Source organism: Neovison vison, chromosome 13 (assembly GCF_020171115.1).
Source record: "Neovison vison isolate M4711 chromosome 13, ASM_NN_V1, whole genome shotgun sequence".
Taxonomy (NCBI): Eukaryota; Metazoa; Chordata; class Mammalia; order Carnivora; family Mustelidae; genus Neogale; species Neogale vison.
In genome coordinates, this window is record NC_058103.1 from 28,437,215 (window position 1) to 28,456,177 (window position 18,963).

Consider the following 18,963-nt stretch of genomic DNA (forward strand, 5'->3'; position numbering starts at 1 on the left):
AGGAACATTCCCTGAGCCCTAATGGGTAACGCCAGATCATAGAAGCTCTTGCCGGACAGAGGAAGACAGGCTGGGTAAGGTGAGCCACAGCAAGTCACCACAGGTTCTCAGGAGCTGAGGGACACAACACTACAATAACAACACAATACAAATCGCTAGGGTAAGTTGCAGCTACATGCCAGGCTCTGGGCCAAGCGCTTCTCAGGGATTCTATGATTAACCTTCACAATAATCCATTCAGGATTTCCATGTTACTGGGTCTTCTTTGCATATGACTGGGTCTTAGGTCAAGCTCTCAGTGGGAGAGGCCCTTCCAGAGTGTTTGGGGGGGGGGGGAGACAAGTCTTAAGGACTACAGAGGGAGGAAAGGGACCAGGACGGGGACAGAGCCCCTTCGAGGTGACCCGCAGTCTCCCTGGTGTTAGGCACTGGCCCTCAGGACAAGGAGATGAATAAAAGGTAGATTTCCAAGAAAGCAGCAAGCAGCTCTGGTGATAAATGAGCTACATGGATGGAAAACAAGGAGGTGTCCAAGTTTTCCAACCTGGGAAACAGGATAATGGTGGCAAGAGAGAAAAACAGCAAAAAACGAATGCCCTGGTTGAACATTTCTGCCTGAATGCTGAGACTCCGAACTGGCTTGCCTTCTCTTGTTCCCATTTGTTTGGACTAAAAACCACTCTCCCGGAGTCTTCATTCATTTTCAAGTTCAGAGGATTATTAAAAATGATTCTTCTCCTAAAACGTCTACATTTCTGACCCTGTGGAAAGATCTAGAGAGTACAGTGGTCGCAGGAGCTGCTGATGCTCTGGCCACTTCCCTTTTGGGCCTGACGTCCTAGTGCTCGCCAGCCCAACCTTCCACGGCTGCCACCTGCTCAAACAAGTGCCCATGAACTTTCTGTGGCTGGAGACTGTTCGGCCAGCCTGCAAGGAGCAGAGCTCTGGGCTTAGATGAGGAAGTCAAAGTGACTCCATTCCACTCGGTCTGTATCAACCCATGTGGGGTTTGTATGACTTGGGGGTAGCAGAGTCCCAAGAAGGAGATACCAGACAGCCCACTGATGGGACAAGTTAAGCCCCGTTTTTTATTCCAAAAATAAAGGAGATGTCATTGTATTTGCACCTCTGAGTCTGTTGGGCAGCCCTGTGAATTACAAAAGCGAACACTGAATAGGAAATCCATTTCTGCAGAGGTCACAATGGAAAGATGCAGTGTAATATAGGGGTAACTCAGGAAAGTCATATCCCTTTCTTTTACCAAGTAGGTGAATGCGCTCAGAGATAGATGAAGGAAAATTCAAAAGATGAAGAGGAATTGAGAAAGATAGTCTCTGACAAAGGAACTAAAAAGTTCCTTGCAGGGTGCCTGGGTGGCTCAGTGGGTTAAAGCCTTTGCCTTCGGCTCAGGTCATGATCCCAGTGTCCTGGGATCGAGCCCCACATGGGGCTCTCTGCTCAACAGGGAGCCTGCTTCCCCCTGTCTCTCTCTGCCTGCCTCTCTGCCTGCTTGTGATCTCTCTCTGTCAAATAAACAAATAAAATCTTTAAAAAAAAAAAAAAAAAAAAAAAGTTCCTTGCATCCCTACTGGTCAGATGTGGGAACACAGAATGTCAAGAAGCAAAACCCTACTTCTTGCCAAAGTTCCATCAAATATCCCCTACCCCTACCCTCCTCCCAAGAGGAGATTCCATTTTGAGCATGGAAGGGGAAGTCATCAACCCTGGAACAGAAACAGGTGAACAGTTCAGAGGTAGCCATGGGGTGGAAAAAACGCCTGGAATTTGGGAGTCACGAGAACTGGCTGGCTACCAAGGAGTATGTGGCCCTAGGAACACAGGGCTCAGTTTCTTCATCTGTAAAATGGGACATTAATGCATACTTATCGTTACTTAGTAGTAACAGTGGTAGTGGTGTATGAATACTAGGTTATTACAAGAATCAATTAAAATCATATAGGGGAGGCAACTTTTTAAAAAATTATTTATTTATTTGAGAAAGGGAGAGAAGAGAGCAGGTAGAGAGCCTGTGCATGAGTTGGGGAGGGGCAGAGGGAGAAGGAAAGGGGCAGGCTCCATCCCAGGACACTGAGATGAAGACCTGTGCAGAAGTCAGACACCCACCCCACTGAGCCACCCAGGCGCCCTGGAGAGGTACCTTTTAAAGGACACCTCCTTACTAGTGTGATTTTATTTTTTCTATTACCCAATACAGCCAAATTTACCCAAGAGCAAGTTATTTCTTTTTCAAGAGACCACTATAAATGCTAAATCGAGTCCCACAAAACAAAATGACTACCTTAATTTAGAGATCTGTATTAACTCGTCATTAAACAGCGACTGTTTTAAAGGCTCCGAAAATGTTCAGTTTGCCAAATCAGAAAATGTCAGGGTGTGAAGAGATACCTGAGATTATCTGAAATCTAACCTTCTATAATATACTAACATCCCCTCTTCAAGGAGAACTTGCTATGATCCAAATCCTAAGAAAGGTACCTAGCCCACACTCCGCATAACCTCTGATGTCCTACGTTAGCATTTCTGCCAGGTCCCAGTAACTGGACCGCATCCTTGATCTCAAAACCAGAAATCCCCAAGAACATAAAAGTTTAAATGCTCACTCAAGAGAAATCACTGGTCTATTTTCATGAATATGCCTTGGGACAGTTCCACTGGTTTTCTGCGTACACACTCATTCTTCTTTGAAATGCAGTGAGAGGAGGAATAAGATAGCTTTAAACAGCCTACGCATGAAAAGCTTTCTTCCACACAATTCAACAAATAAAAGTTACCCACAATCATTTTCTCTCCATCCACTACCACAACCAACTATTTTGTGCTTGTACTAGTTTCATCTTTGTAGTGGAAATATTTTCTTTAAAAAAAAAAAAAAAAAAAAGGGTTCCCTGGAGTGCCTGGCTGGTTCAGTGGGTAGAGCCTGGGACGCTTGCTCTCAGGGGTGTGAGTTCAAACCCTACCATGACTGTGGAGCCTACTTTAAAAAAAAAAAAGAAAAGAAAGAAAGAAACAAAGAAAGATAAAGAAAGAATTCTGGCCCAAGTTGCTGGGAAACCTGCAACTTCTCTAATCAGAACACCGATTATTCTAATTGCCATTTCCAACCCCATGCAGGTAACAGGACCCGCCTGGCGGCAGTAATGGGAACATAGAGAGGAGTCGTCTGTCCTTTCTACTTCTACAAACACCCACACTGCCCATCCCCCAGGAAACGATGCAGGGAGGATGGTTGTGGCCACAAGAAGCAGGATGCACTACTGTCTGCCTGAAGGGTGCCCTGATTTCTCCTCATGTCCATAACCATGTGCATGTGTATCAAGGGGTCATGAAAATCCAGAGTGGAACTGAAGGGGGCTTTCTCTGTCCACCACCCCTAGAAATCTTCATATGCATAGTTCCAGGATGTAAGCGAGGAGAACTGAGCCCAACCCCAACGTTGTCATCTCAGTCAATTGTACAAGAAAGGAGATAACGCAAATATATTTGATGATATTCAAATATCATCTGCGTGTTATCATTTCACTCAACACTCAAAACACGACTGATTCTGCCAAGCGGATGATATAGCTTGGCAAACCTTCATTTCATGAGCGACACTTAATATGAAATAATTTTCAGTGACAAATAGAATACCAGTGATATAACAGATCCCGGGGTGACAAAAGAATAAACCCACGTATTCTGGAATAATCATAGCCAAGGTCTCTCAAATACCTCTGTGCGATGTTGCCGGAACTGACAGGGAAAGGGGGTCCTGGTTTGTAAATAACCCTTAAAGACATCCTTTCCCTTCCCTTATCAGAGACTGGTCCAGGGCTTTGCCATATTTATGGCCAGCCGAATCATTTGCTAGACACAGGCTGGCTTATTGAAGTACCTTGTAGTACGTGCCTTTTTCCTACTCACTCTGAACACAAGCGCCTCTTAAATTGTCAAGGCAAAAGTTCTCCTCGCCAGCTAAGAGGTTCCACAGCTCTGCAAGCCATTCCCTTGTGCCTTCTTTGGAGAATATTTTGGACACTTTAAAAGCAGTGATTTTCAAACTGTTTCACAGAGGTAGTAGGGTTCTAGGGTGAGCCCCAGGCACAGCCCAGGGGAAGACATCAGGCTCTGGGCTCCTGGCTCTTGGATCCTCCCAAGTAGCTCTGTTCCTATTCAGCTCATGTATTAGGGTCTTGCATAAGATTCCATTCGGTGCTAAATATAAAACAAAAATGATGTCTTCAAAAATGTGTGAAAACCATTGCAACGAACCATTCCCTCCCTCCGACACTCTTACGCATCCTCCCAGGGCTGTTTCCGTCAAATGTAGGTTTCAGTACTTATTTTCCTTTAAAGCACCCTTGGTTTCTCTTCCAGAATCGGAAACATGCGCAAATTAAAACAACCGAATGCGTTTATTTTCAATATCCAAAAAGTAATCCAGAGTTTTGCACCAAAAAATCTCTTCAACGTTAAGATCTGTTTTTCTCACATGGATTGTACACTGGATTTAGCACACACACACACCCATTTCTGACTCTCCCCCCCTACACCAATCTTTTGCCATCAGCAGAGTAGGCATAGACCTGACATTCAGTCTTTTTGAATTTTCTTCTGATAAGCAAAGAAAAGAAGGAAGCTATCTCTCTCCCTTTACCTCTCCATGAAACTGGCATTTAGTTGGTATTCGGGATTATTAGAAATTTGGCATAGCTATCCAAAAATGCCAGCTTCAGTGAGTATGTGTGTATCTGACAACTGAAAACGAATTAGAATATTATTGAACGTCTTGTTCATTTGTATTGGTAAAATAAGTTGTACACAGTAGAATAATGACCAATTTTTCTAATCCCAGAGTCAAAAATAAATAAACAGAAATGCCAAAGATTTGGAGTAGCTTTAGAAATTCTGAGCAAACTATTTGATAGACAATGGAGAAGGCAGGCAGATTCTAGAAACCAACAAATCCCATTCATTTCCTTTGGTTTGTAAAAACAAGCAACTGACTTGCTTCCTGCCAATGACCATACTTATAGATAAGAAAGCTCCCCGCAGGAAATTCTTTGCTAAAAAAGAACCCTTGTTGTCATTAAACACAATCTTTTTCACCAAATCCCAATCAGTTAAATATCTGACAATGGGATCATGAAATGTATATGCTGAATCAACCCAACAGGTGATTGTTGTATTGCTGTATTTCTTCTAAAGCCCATACTCCTCTGACGTGGGGAAGGATATTTCATAAACATTAAAACACAGTCAGGATTCTTTCCACTTTCTCTCTTCCCCCATGCAATCAGTTCATAAAAACAAAGAAAATTTGCTCCTTTTTAAAAAGATCAAAGTGTTAATTAAGTAAGATTTAAAACTGACCAGTTTCAATTAAGATAAAGCAAGACAATGCTATGAATCATGACTGGAAGGAAGATATCACTAAATGAATATCAAGAATTTTAGAATGTAAAGACTACCACTGCCCAGATTAGAGAAACGTTAAGAAACACATTGGCCGTGATATTTACAAGCGTCCACGTTGACTGTCCAAGTAAAAAATCAAGGAGAAGGCCTCCTTGGTTATTTTTCACTCAGCAAAGTGAAAAGGAGGAGGGTCTCCAGGCTTTTCTCCCTTTTCCGCCCCTCCTCACTGAAACCATTACCAAGATATTGAAAATAGTCGCAACTCTGATTTTGAAAACTTAAAACTACACACACGCTCCTCATCCACAAACGGAGAGGAAACTTTTCTAAGTTAACCAGATCCTAAACCGCAGTTTTGAAACAGTTTAGCTCTGTTTAGTGGGAGTTTTCCTCTCCCCGCTGGGCTGTTGAGAACACCGTCCCCTGTACTTTGCAAAGCCCCAGACAGTCAGTGGATTTATCCCCACTCACGCAGCCTTAGTCCAGGGCTCCAAAATGCCAGTCTTTGAATTCAATTGCTACGGTTCAACTTCGAACCGTCTTGCAAACAGTCTCTTCATTACACCTTCCCCAAGTGACTCTTCATCTATGGGCAACACTCCAGTCTTTACTACCCTAAAAAGAGCTTTGTCCTAACCGTAGGACCTACAAATTAAGTTTGATTCCACAATTAAGGGCTCAAATAAGGGCTCAAAAACCTTCTTCGCCCTTCCTTATACAACTCAGAGGCAGCCAACTGCTAAGTAAGCACGTGTGCTCATCCTTGCTTTAACATTGTTTTACCCCTCACGTATTTTTAATAAAATACAGTTATGAAATCCAGGACACTGCATTTTTGGTTGTTGTTGTAAAATGACCTTGATTTGACAGGCACGGTCTCGGGTTTCAGCAGATGCTGTGGGAAAGCGTACAGAAGCCAACATGTTCTCCAGGCATCTGTGATGACATGCAGGTTTTTTTTTTTTTTTTAAGTGGTGGTTATGGTAGCGTATGTGTGCGTTGGGGGGGGGTTACTATTCTCGGTTTCCATGACAACCATGTCTCCACTCATCGGTTATTAGATACCATCCACTTCCTGTGTCTAAATTTTTAAGCCAATCAGAAAAGTGTTTATACATTTAACAACTTCTGAGATACTTCTTCTTTAACTGAAGTGCTTTAAGGCTCACATGAAGATGTCCACGGGTTTTATATATTTTTTGGTCTTACAGACACAGAATTCCACAATATTTATTAATTTCTGTTCTTAAGCGGTGAAGAATGGCCCTATTCTTGGATGCAAAATGCATTCTCCCCAAACAAATGCCACAACTTCCTATCACAGTGTGCAAGCTGATTGTGATTGTTGGCTCTTCAGTGCCTTTTTCTTTCACTGGTGCAGACTTAAATTCAGTGCGTGGAACATGTTAATGCACAGGGCACTTAAATGATCAAAGTAAAGATCCAGCAAGACACCCGTCTGCTGATGGTGCTGTTTAAATATTCAGGTCAAAAACCGCCTATGAAAAATTATTCTAACTTGAACAACTTTGCATTGTACAGCTCCCAAGGAGAAATCATGGAGAATGTATTGTAAAGTGATATGTCTATAAATGTAAGCTAGTAGCTGACGTCTGCAAAGAAATTTGTCACCAAAATGGCCTACTTTATGCAGATAGAAACAACAACGAAAAATTAAACATAAAGATTCTCGCGAGCAAACTGCACCCGAAACTAAAAGGCCGTCTTGCAGGAATCTGCGCACGAGAAGGCAAATCTGAAAATTACAGCAGGATTTTAAAAGAAGGTTTGGGGTGGCTGTTTTCCTAAGTCTCAATCTAGCTGACCAATCAGTGTGAGAGTTTAAGCGGTTTGTAGGCATCTGTGCAGTCTTCGGCTCTGCACTCAGAGCTGCTCTCCCCTCTCTAAGGCAGAGCTGGCGATCAATGAAAAACAGGGAACAAAAGGAATAGAACAGGACGTCTTCCTTAGCGAAGGAAAATGATTCCCTTTTTCCTCAATGAGCCAGGAGCATCCTACCTACACCAGCGCCACATGGGAGCTCCCAGCCGACCAGTCCACAGGACGCACATTTTTACATTTGCAGTGTGTCCCAACTGCTACCAAATGTGTCACCTTAAGCACATCATGTGACAGAGGGCTCCCCAAGCCCCACCGACTGAAACTAATAAATTAAGTCAATTAATAATCCACAATTAAAAGCTGCCCAGAAAGCCTGCCTTTCCCTTCCCCAAACGTCATCCCAGGAGTATAAACAAAGCATGAAAAATAGTCTCCTCAGCTTCCCAGCCAGTAATCATGGTTTTTCTCCTCAAAACAACGCTTCTCCAAAAAGAGAAATATTCTCGCTGCCCTCAAAGGAAACTCTCATCTCTAGATGTCATATTAGGATAACCGGCTACAGTGTTGGAAAAGAGGCTGAAAACTGCCCACAGATCTGACACTGCTTATAATTGATAGCAAAACAGTTGCGACAGCAATGCTGTAAACTCTGCCCGAGCCAAACTCCACATTTAACACGTTAGTTCCTTGAAAATAAAAGTAACGCCTGGGGAGCCCACAAAAGTAAAGCCCTGGGAAGTAATTAACAGAATTACATCCATTATTTGACAATTTTTGAAATTATTCATTTGTCTGCTATTTTAAAAGAAACATTTTTTAAACGGCTAATCACAAATTCCTAAGAAACTTTTTTTTTTTTTTAATGAACTTACTTTCGAGCCAAAACTAATGAAAATATTCAACTTGCTATCCCTGGATCTTTCCCATTCGGGCTGCAGGCTATAAATCAATCTGAAACCAGGTGGAAATACGGGGGCGGACACCTTAAAAAAATCAAAGGGTGCCCCAAAATGCAGCAGCCAGAACAGTGAGGGCTTCTCGTGACAATGCTGAGCCAGAGCAGAAGCTCAGGAGGCAGGAAATGAGCCCCATTTTCGTTACCTTCGATCGCCGGCCCCCCCACCGCTGCTTCTCGCGGCCGCATTGGGGGGCTGCGGCGGCGCTGGACTCGCCGGTGGCCCCGCCGCCGGGTCGCGCCGTCTCCCGGCCGAGCTGCAGCCGATCGCGGCCGGAACCCCGGCTCCAGCCCCGGCGCCCGCCCGGGGTCGGCGGCGCGGCTCCCACCCGGGCCCGGAGCCCCGCTGGGTCCTAGTGCGCGCCGCGCGCCCGCCCGCTCGCGGCCCGGTCTGCAGCCCGCACGTCCGGCAGGCAGCACCGGGAGCGCCGGCAGTCCCCGGCGAAACACAACAACCCGTCGGTCCCTTCCAAAACCGGACACCGTGTGCGCGGATGAACGGGCGCTCGGTGTCAAATCCTAGCATAAGATGTTAAAAGAAACACGCTGGCTACAAGTGAGGGGAGGCGGATGTTGGTGTCTATCTGCAGCCCCCGTGGAAAGCACAGGGCAGTGACTGGTTTCCGCACGTTTGCCTGGTGCACTTGGGATTCGTTACCTTCACAGATGGTTAAGAGACAGTGTGGGGATCCACAGAGACAGATTTCAAAAATATAAGGCAAAGGGGGAAAAAAAAAAAAAAAAGGATTGAAAATGGGTGTGTTTATAACAGTATTTTTCGCAGTCTTCCAATTTTTTGTGTTCTAACAGGTCCCTCTTGCATTTTGCTTTCTGTTACTTTATCGTATGCTATTTTAAATAACAAAGGCCCATATGGCTCAACACGTAGTCGTTTGATTTCCAAAAGACCTCAAAAATTGCATCAAAATATGCACTCCTCTATCTCCTAAGAAATCAATGTGAATGAATTAATGGTGGCATATGGTGTGCCTCATAGAGAAAACTTAATTACAAATTAAAACAAATGTGAAAATTTACAAATTCAGTAAACTGAAAGTAAATTATCGTCCTAGATGTATACACAAATCAGCTTATGAACAATTAGGAAAATCTAAGTTCTAGGTTTCTCTTTTAACTGCAGGAAGGGTGTTACATGAACCCCTACAACAGATTCCCCTCACTGTCCCCAAAAGGGCTTTCAGCCACCTCTCAGCACGTTCATTTACTGCAGCCCACCTGGAAGGCAACATTTAAACTTGCAAGTGCTCATTTAAGAGGACAATTCTATTAGCCCATAATTCAAAATAAAAGTGCTTTCGTTTGCAGGCCCTGTTTGAAAGGCTTCAGGACTGGGAGCTCGCTTTCAGTCTTTGATATCACCAAGTTTGAAGGTCACAATTCTGTAAAACTGCTAATAACAATGGTGCTGTGGTTTGACACCAAAAGGAAAATCAAATGTGTGTTTTCTGAGTTCTATTTCGGGAGCGGAAAAAGTCCCTTTGAAAATTACTCGTGCCCACCTCCTTCCCGATTATAGCTAAATAAAAGTAATGGAAGATTTTTAGTATTAATTAAACATCAAAGACACCTTTTCTGCTGCCTTACGTCCACACAAAAAAAACTAGTTGTAATACGTTACACTTGTCGATCTTCAAAGTACTTGCACGTACATCTCAGGTGATCTTTACCACACCTCTGTGATAAAATAGACATTTGAATCCCCAATTTTCAAATCAGAGAGTGGAAGTCCGGAAGGATAAAGCAACTTGTCCGAAAACACACAGCTGATATACGGAGGTGCTGGGGGATCTAAACCTCAGTCCCCAAGATTTCTAACAACCTCTGCTTTCTCAAGTGTGCCATCTGCCCTCCCAATGATTCCCCCATCAAGCAAGTGGAAAAGGAAGTGTTGGAAACCAAAATGCAAGGAGGTTTCTGCAGCCACCATTTCTTACCTGCATTAGAAGAGCAACTAACCAGGATGGGAACCAGAGGAAAGTTGAGCATACTGTAGTCTCTGCTAAATGAGAATACTGGCTGGTGAGATTTCTGTCCTGTGGTTGTCCAGGGTACTCTACCCAGGGCAGGCAGAAAACAGGAAAACTTTGGGGTTGAGGAATGCCCCTGTGCCCTAAGCACCTTTGTTTCTTATCAGAGACGAGATCTGCGGGGCACACGGAGACACGAGGCAAGCGGAACTTGGTTTTCTACGTGCAGTCTTGGCACTGATAGTCCTTTTTTTTTTTTTTTTTTTTTGGCACTGATAGTCCTTGAACCTCAGGTGTCTCAGAGACCAGGTGTCCTATTAGTGAGCTCTAGGGCGTCCTGGTCCAGACCTGGTGACAGCCGGGTGTGACTCCCCTGCCCTCCAGCACCCATGGGAAAGCAACAGTCAGTTCCGTTTGTGGCGGTCCACTGTCTCCTCCCCTCCGCTGCAAGGAAATGCAACTTCTCTGATGATGTGTCCCACCCACTTGAATACCAGCAGGTGAGGGCTGGGTGACATTTAGCTGAAAAGACAGAGACATTTTATTCTTAAAAATTATTCATTCCTTTCCTTGGGCAGCTCACAAGGAAGAGGCTGAGCATGGTGGCATCGTGGGAAGATACGATGACCTTCCTGAGCAACAACTCAGCAGGATGAATGTAAAACTTGCCTACTTACTTCCTTGATGAATGAATTGGATCCCTTTGTTGAAAACTGGTATAATTAGGCTGTAGTCACACAGTGCATGGCCTCCAAAGGCTGCACATGGGAGGCTCAGACTAATCTCACAGCAATAGGAGGTTATGAAAAGCTGGAAAGTCATGCTGGTGGGGAGCAAGTCCTCAAAGCTGGAGCATACCAGAAGAGGAGCTGGTCCAAAGAAACTGTCATGCATTCATTCATTCATTCATTCATTCAAGTGTGTATACCTCAAATACTGAAAACCTAAGATGATCAAGGTACTGTTCTAGGCTCTGGGTATACAAACCAAACAATATCCTCAAAGCCCTCCTCGTACGGAGCCCAAGCTCAGGCAAACAGGTGCACGACCGTGATGCTAGTGTCACGGGCACTATGGGTTCCAAGGCCAACTGTCCCCATCACCGGCCACTTTGTGTTTAAAGCCAATTCTCAGTGGCGCCCTCTGCTCCGTGCTGCTAGCAGAAGATCTGCAGGCTGAGTCCACAACGCCCTGGGCTGGCTAGTTAAGGCGAGGTTTGGTCAATGAAAAGAGTGGAGGGTGGGAGCAAAGAAGATGAAGAACCGGGGCACCTGGGTGGCTCAGTCAGTTAAGCATCTGATTCTTGGTTTCGGCTCAGGTCATGATCTCAGGGTCCGTGGAGAATCTGCTTCTCCCCCTCCCACTGCTGCTTCCCCTCCCCCTCTCGTGCTCACTCTCTCTCTCAAAAAAAATCTGAAGAAGAAGAAGAAGAAGAAAACAAAGAGTTTCTTCACCTCCTTCTTGCCTCTGATGACATCTGCCACAGGGGTGGCAACAGGCTGAGGTTTCTGCCAGGGGACCCCAACTCCTGGCCTGGGTGACTCTGTCACATTCTGTTAACACCCCAGTTTAGGAATGTTAATGGCTTTCAGCGGCAATGAGTCTTTGGGTAAATTAACCTTCCCCTGTCTCCCTCCTCTACCACCCGTGGGCAATCCGTGCATTAAAGTCCTTCTATCCACATCAGCGAATGCCAATGGAAAAGCATCTCACCAAATACCTGAGCAGCACTTCCTCAAGGCAATCAAAGTCAGCAAAACCAGGATATGCTGAGAAACTGAGAAATATCACAGCAAAGAGGAGCTTAAGGAGACATGACAATTAAACGTAGTGTGATAAGGAGCGCCTGGCTTGCTCAGTTGGCAGAGCATGTGACCCTTGATCTTGGGGTCATGAGTTCAAGCCCCCCGCACTGGGTATAGAGATGACTTGAAAAAAAAATCTTTTTTTTTCTTTTTTTAAGAGTTTATTCATTTATTTGACAGAGAGAGACTCAGCGAGAGAGGAACACAAGCAGGGGCAGAGGGAGAGGGAGACACAGGCTCCCCGCCAAGCAGGGAGCCCGATGTGGGGCCTGATCCCAGATTCATGACCTGAGCTGAAGGCAGACACCCAACGACTGAGCCACCCAAAGGCCCCTAGAAATATTTTTTTTTTTTTAAAGATTTTCTTTATCTGAGAGAGAATGAGAGAAAGATAAAGAGAGAGCACGGTGGGGAGGGGCAGAGGAAGAACGAGAAGCAGGGCTCCATCCCAGGACCCTGGAACCAAAAAACAAAATCTTCCAATGTTAGTATATGCGCTGCCGAAGCGAGCACCCAAAAAACAAAATCTTAAGTGTATTGTGGTTTGCTGGATGGTTCCTCGGGCCAAAAAAACTAAAGAAATCTGCATGAAGTATGAACTTTAGGTGGCAATAATTTATCAGTGTTGGTGCATTAATGTAACACATGTACCGCACATTAACATGTAAGGGGATGCTTGGGTGGCTCAGTCAGTTAAGCATCTACCTCTTGATTTTGGCTCAGGTCATGATCTCAAAATCGTAAGATCGAGCCCTGTGTCGGGCTCCACTCTGAGCATGGAGCCTGCTTGGGATTCCGTCTTTCCCTCATACCACACCCTACACCCCCACCCCCCACCTGCATGCATGCTCTCTCTCTCTCCCTCTCTCTAAAAAAATAAAATAATAATAAATAAAATAAAAATTTTAAAAACGCACTAACATGTAAGATGCTAATAACAAGGTAAACTGGGGATGAGGTATGTGGGAGCTCCCTATACTGTTCTCTCAATTTGCACATTTAAAACAGTTATAAAAAATAAGGTCTTCACACATCCTTCTGTGGTCAACACAGAAGTGGCTTTGTTCCCCCGCTACAGAAACCCCATTGCCTCCCTTCCCAAGAAGAGCCATACGTCTGGTCCAGCAGGTCTGGGGCTTGCTTACAGGGAGGTAAAGCACAGAGTTGAATAGTCCAAACATCAAGAAATACCCAACCCACCAAGGGATGAGAGGCTCTGGGAAGCCAGGAGAACACCTGAGTCTTAAGCGAGAATGTGGTCTGGGGTGAGGTTGATGAAAGGAAAGTGGGAGCTGTGAGCGAGAACCAGGACATCCGGCCAGGGTGTGGAGCGGGGCTGGGAAGGCAGGCTCTTCTTGAAAGAGACCGGCCATGAGGGGCAGGCCTTGGGGTGTCTGGGAGCACAGGGAGAAGAGGAACGGGGGAGGAGGGACATGGGAACAATAATTACAGCTGCGAAGAGTCACGGAGTCCTGTTAGGTACTTTTTTCCTCATTTCTAGCCTCTTAACCTTCTAAGCAGGGAATGGTTTTATTCTCATTTTAGAGACGGACAAACTTGCCCCAAGTTGCATGATACCTAGGGGGACAATTGCAGCTCAAATCCAAATCTGTGGGACACCAAGAAAGGGTCAAGAAATCACTGGGGTAGGTATCCTTGGTAGAAGCCATGAAACGGATCTTCCCAGACAAGAAGGGGTTAAGATGTACATGAGTAGGAGAAAAAGTACACAGAAGACTGTGTAGGCCTGGGCAAAGGTCAAGGTAGGTAGGTCAGAGGGCTGCCTGGGATATGTGTGGCTAAAACAAAGGTTTCTAAAGAGGAAGCTCCCGCAGATCCTACTGGAGATGTAGCGAGGGCCAGTGTCCTCCACTATGAACTTTATCATAATGTCCACATGACAAGTCGCTTTATTTCCCATAAGCCTTTGTTCAAATGTCCCCGTTTTGATGTGTCCTGGTCCTCCACGTCCTGTCTGCTTTTTCTTCTGCCCCTTACACTAACCACCTTCCAACACGTTCCTAATCCTCTTATTCCTATTACTCATTATCTGTCTCCCTCCATCACGGCCTCCACCCTCCACACACGAAGAAAAATTCCATGGGCCAGGATTCCTTGTTGTGTTCAGTGCTAATTTCCAATAACATGAAATGTGTCCAGTCAATAGTAGGTGCTCAATAATTTTTTTTAAATTAATGGATGAATGAAGTTAGTAAATAGGAAGGTATTTGTATAGGTCGGGATTCTCCAGACAAACAGAGCTAGTAGGATATAATATATAGAGAAAGAGATTTATTATAAGGCATAGGATCACAGGATTATGGAGGCTGCCAAGTCCTGAGATCTGTAGCCAGCACGTTGGAGACCCCAGAAGGCCAATGGTGAGGTTTCATCTTGAAAGCTGGGGGGCTCGAGAGCTAGGAAGAGCAGATGTTTCAGTTCCACTCCAAAGGCAGCAAATAACTCATGTCCCAGCTCAAGGCATTTGGGCAGGAGGAGTCTCTTCTTAATCAGCTCATTTGCCCTATTCAGGCCATCAACTGATTAGATGAGGCCACCCACATTAAGGAGCATAATCCCCTTTATTCAGTCTACTAACTCAAACGTTAATCTCATCCAAAACACCATCACAGACATAACTAGTATCTGACCAACTCTCTAGGCACCCCATGCCCCAATCCAATTGGCATAAAATGTGCCATCGCAGTATTAAAAGGGACTATGTTTTGTAGGGGACTATATTTTGTATGACTTGTAGGGAGAATGATTTAGAAGGGAACAAGGTGGCGACGAGAGACTTAGGAGGTCATTATTATGCTGGATCAGGCAAGAATCGATGCACACCTGAAGGACACCATCATTGGTGGCTTCAAATGACCCCTCAGTGATCCATGGGCAACACGGGATGCTACGTGTGATGAAGCCTTGAGCAGACACAACTCCAGGGGGAATCCATCACAAATGCAACACCCAGAAGAGAACAAACTTGATGTCCATCATGGATCCTGGCCATGGAGAAGTCCTCTGCTGCAGGCTGGGGACAACAACATTTTCAGGCCTCTCCCTGATCAGCTGGAAGAGACGGAGATAGGACGGCTACCTGGCTCTCCTTGGGGCGTTTTCCATTTCACTCGACGGTCCTGGTGTTGAGTGAGAGAAGGCAGTTTTGAGGGTGACCCTCCCTCTGTGACCATAGGATTGGCCCTAGAGTGGACCCCTGACCCCACGCCACCTCCTGGAGTCCTCTGGAATTCTCAAACGGAAGTCAGGGGCAGCAGGCTTCCTGTTCTGGTTGCCAAGCTGTACGGGACTGCCAGCAGCCATGACCTCGCTTTGTGGGCTCAAGAGATGGAGAACCACCCAACTATTAGCCTAAGCAGGACATAAAAACATGATGAAAGCCTAATATAAACTTTGAGTTATCCAAACAAATCTTTTTCTCCTCCATCACCGTAAACAGTTTAGAAGAGGCTGTATACATAGCCACCGTTGATATACACACAGATGCAGACTTCTTCGCCCTGCTGGAGCGAACCACGTAACGCTCTCTGATTTTGTAGATACAGGTGGTACCAAGTTATAGTGAAAGAAAGTTGTTTCACTTGCTTCTTTGTGTGCTTTACATTGTAATAAAATACCACCAGCCTTCACCCTATGATGTCATGAGGCTGAATGTTCTCTGTAAAACCAGTAGCCTCACCCTGTCGCTAACACACACTCGGGGGATGGTGAAGTAGCACATGACTTAGACTTCATTATTTTTGCCTATCCCTTCGTAAGGATTTATTGCCTCGCACAGGTGGCAATACTAAATCACTACTATGAAACCATGCTCATCGAAAGGAATGAACAAAGCTCACTTTACGTCATTCGTAGCTTCGATACTGCCCACATTCGCTCCTTCACTGAGCAAATCCAGGAATCTGCAGACGGTCCTGCGTTGGCAACAGTAGAGGATGGGGGGGCATCTCATTGTCTGTAGGACTGGTCACAGGACTGGCTGCACTTTGGGTCCTCCGACCCGTTTTCCCCAGCTTTGGCTCCGTCCTGTAGGAATTCTGAGCAGGACTGCCGTGGAGGCCTTGAGACAGAGCTTGGGGCAGAGCACTGCCAGAAACAGCCCCATCTGGCTCTATGCCAACCAGCTGGCTGCCGAGCTGAAGGCCTCGCCTCTCCCCAGACCCCCTTTGTCTCCCTGGGCCTCCCTCTTTCAGCTGTCTCACCTCAAGTAATGACCAACACTCTGCAGCTCCCCAGCTCTTTTTATTCCTGCATTTCAGATCACTTTACATGCGTTAATGGAGCCCTGAAACACAAGCAAAAGGCACGTGGGGATGTTTGCCCTGTGCTCCCCCACAGCGGCTCTGGGAAGCGCCATGCTGCTGCTGGGGAGAGTGTCTTGTGTGCCTGTGCAGGGTCAGGATGTTGAGGATTGGAAGGATTCCACACATCACAGGCAACGCCCCCTTCCCTTAGAGTCACATGTCCTCATTACAGGACAACCCCCTCCCCCCCTACCCTCCACCCCACATTGGGATCACCTGCTACAGCTGATTCAGATGACCTTTGAGAGGTGGGTCCTGAGCAAGACTGCAGATGGAAAGGTAGCAGTAGTATCACACCTGTGACAAATGCCCTTCAGTCGGTACTGTAGCGGTGATGGTCAAGGCCATGGACTTTGGAATCTGAGGCCTTAGTCCACATCCTGACTGTGACATTTCCCAGCTAAGCTATCTGGCAGACATTGCTTGGAATCCCAAATCCCACTGTCTTAGCTACAAAGTGGGTATGGTAGTATCGACCCTCTCGGTTTTCTGGGGAGGATGAAATCAGAGCAGGCATGCAAGATATTTGGGGCCAAAATTTAAAATACATTTACGTTTGGCACAAAAAATGGTAGAGTTTATAGTCTTTCTGAGCCCCTTCTGTATCTAACTCCAGTCCATCTGAATTAATGTAGTTGCATAGCTGGGTGGGACCCTCAAGTTCAAATAAGTACTAAAGTTTTGCGTTGACAAGAAATGGTAGGGAATTCCAAAGAAGTGTGTAGTTTAATTGACAGCTTGTATCAATGTCAATTTCTTAGTTTTGATACACAGGTCCTGGTTATTTGTGATATTAATATTACAGGAAGTTGGGTGAGTGGTATATGGGAACGCTTCTTTCTCTGCAACAAAGGCTCATCTCTCAGTAATAATAATCTTTTTAAAATACATCAAAATCAGTAATGCCTACACAGTAGGTCTAATGCTTCACTTATACTTCTGGCATATGACATGAAAATTCCTCCTTAGGGATGCCCCCCCCAAAAAAAAACCCACCAAGTTTTTTGTTACCAAAATAAGAGGCAATTTATGTTATCTCTAGCAGTTATCACCAGCAAGAAACTCATTGAGTTTCTAGTGTCTGCAAGGCACCATATTGTACGTTAAAATGGCAAACATTACTGTCAGGAAGAAAACGTTGCCTCTGTGGAAGTCATTTTAAGGTAGCTGTTTGGATGTAAGATATTTGATAACTTTACCATTTCAGTCCCCCGTGCTTTCCTTATTTCACAGAAAATGGATGGCTTGCCAGTCAATCAGCTCCATGCTTTCTCTTTCGGTGGACAGTGATGAGGAAGAACAATCTTGTCAAATAACACTACAGATTATATCGCTTGCCACCCTGAGTACACTTTGGAGATGTTCATCTTAAAATGCTGAGGATATCTTTTCTCTCTCTAACTTAACAGAGACCAGAGGGTTTAAACACTTTTATTCCCTTAGTTTTTATACCACGTAAACTGTAATGTACTCATGCAGGTCAGAAGGAGATTTTCATCAAGTGGATGGTGAGTTTTGTTAATGACTTTGATATAGATCCCATCAAAAAAAAAAAAAAAATGTGGATCTATGGGTGCCTGGGTGGCTCAGTTGGTTAAGCATCTGACTCTTGATTTCGCCTCCGGTCATGATCTCAGGTTAGTGAGATGAGCCGCACACTGGCTCCATACTGGGCATGGAGCCTACTTAAGATTCTCTCTCCCTCTGCCCCTTCCCACATCCTCAAAAAAATGTGAATATAATATGGCCACATTACCATGGGTTCAACAATGGAGCCATAGCTTTAAAAAGCAAAGACTGCCTGTACTGTCAAGTTGCTCAGCGCTGTAGGTGAACGGTAGCCTGCGAGGTGTAACTCACTCCTGAATGGATGTTGGCAGAGCATTCATAACCAAAATTTTGTTGGCACCTACGCCGTTCAGGGCACAAGTCTAGGCCCATGATGAAGGTGAAGACATAGTCCGTAGTCTCAAGTGCAAGAATGACATTTGTCTTTCTGGTTGCCCAGGATGAGACCCCCTTCCTGTGTCTGGGGAACCCCCAACATTGGGAGGCAGAGCCGCCTCCCCACCAGAAACTGGAAATGCCAGAAACCACCTCCATAGCCTTCCTTATGGTGGAGGGGAGGGTCGTAATCTAGGTGCCCCCTGTGGCTGGTGATAGGAAGAAGTGGGAGCTACCGAACAGTGGCCATGGCAGTGGCAGCAGCTTTAGCACAGACGGCAGCATCCTTGGGGTCTATGGCAGGGCCATCAACAGACCAGTCTACAGCATGACTTTGAGCCTTGATGCAAGCTGTATCACCTTAGAGCTGGTTTCCAACCCTCCTGAAGATGCCTGTGGGCCACCCACCATGCTGTACATGAGTGCATTTTCTGCTTAGATCATCCAGAGTCACTTCTATCTACTGACACCAGGGCCTTGTCCCATGGTCTCTCTCTTGGTTCCCAGTTGTACCAACCTAGGCATTGTTTTTCAAGCAGTAGCACTGGGATTGTGCTGATCCTCTACTCTCTCTCTCTCCTACCAGATTCCTCTTGCCCTAACACTTGGGTGTGGGGCCACCTGTGGCCATGAAATAAGCCAGTTGCTCCTATGGTGAATTTGACACCTTGGCTGTTGGTAATACA

General features: G+C 45.4%; 1 protein-coding gene across 1 annotated transcript in view; it reads right to left on the reverse strand.

The window, feature by feature from the left end:
- Positions 1–8,471, reverse strand: part of FOXN3 (forkhead box N3) — a 393,039-nt gene extending 384,568 nt beyond the window's left edge. Inside the window, exon 1 of the mRNA XM_044232282.1 lies at positions 8,362–8,471. The gene's annotated coding sequence lies outside the window, so the exon portion shown is untranslated. The remainder of the gene's footprint in view (positions 1–8,361) is intronic.
- Between the last annotated feature and the right edge of the window lie 10,492 nt (positions 8,472–18,963).